Here is a 929-nt window from a genome sequence, read left to right as displayed (position 1 = left end):
CACACACACACAGACAAAATATGTTCTCATTTGCACGATCTCTCACTCTATTTCTCTCTCCTCTCTCTCTCTCTCTCTCTCTCACTCTCTCTATCTCTTATTTTGTCTCTTTCACACATGCGCGTGTGTGTAGCTACATCTTCTGGCATACACTAAAATTGCACAAGACAGAAACACAAACACGCTTGTGTGTGCGTGTGTGTGTGTGTGACTGTGTGTGTGCGTGCGTAAGTGAGTGCGTAAGTGAATGTGGTTGTGTGAGCGTGTGTGTGTGCGTGTGTGGTTATGTCAATGCGTGTGTACGTGCGTGTGTGGTTGCGTGAATGTATACATACACTTGTATGTATACATACTTAACTGTATACATACACAGTTATACGTAAATTTGTATGTGAGCAAATGTTTCTCACGTGCTGTATTGAAAACATAGATTATATATGTATAAAATGTGAAAAGCATAAAAATACGTGTATAAATATGTGGTTGTGTGTGTTTGTATGTGTGTGCGCGTGTGTTTATGTAATTTTTTTGTAAAATACATTCTCTTTTACTCTTTTACTCTTTTACAGTCTTTTGACTGTCGCCATGCTGGAGCACCGCCTTTAGTAGAGCAAATCGACCCCAGGACTTATTCTTTGGAAGCCTAGTACTTATTCCATCGGTCTCTTTTGCCGAACCGCTAAGTTACGGGGACATAAACACACCAGCATCGGTTGTCAAGCGATGTTGGGGGGACAAACACAGACATACAAACACATACACACATACATATATATATACATATATACGACAGGCTTCTTTCAGTTTCCGTCTACCAAATCCACTCACAAGGCTTTGGTCGGCCCGAGGCTATAGTAGAAGATACTTGCCCAAGATGCCACGCAGTGGGACTGAACCCGGGACTATATGGTTGGTAAGCAAGCTACTTA

The sequence above is a fragment of the Octopus bimaculoides genome, chromosome 19, assembly GCF_001194135.2.
Source record: "Octopus bimaculoides isolate UCB-OBI-ISO-001 chromosome 19, ASM119413v2, whole genome shotgun sequence".
Classification (NCBI taxonomy): domain Eukaryota; kingdom Metazoa; phylum Mollusca; class Cephalopoda; order Octopoda; family Octopodidae; genus Octopus; species Octopus bimaculoides.
The sequence above is the reverse complement of the archived record's forward strand: the minus strand, read 5'-3'. Positions refer to the sequence as shown.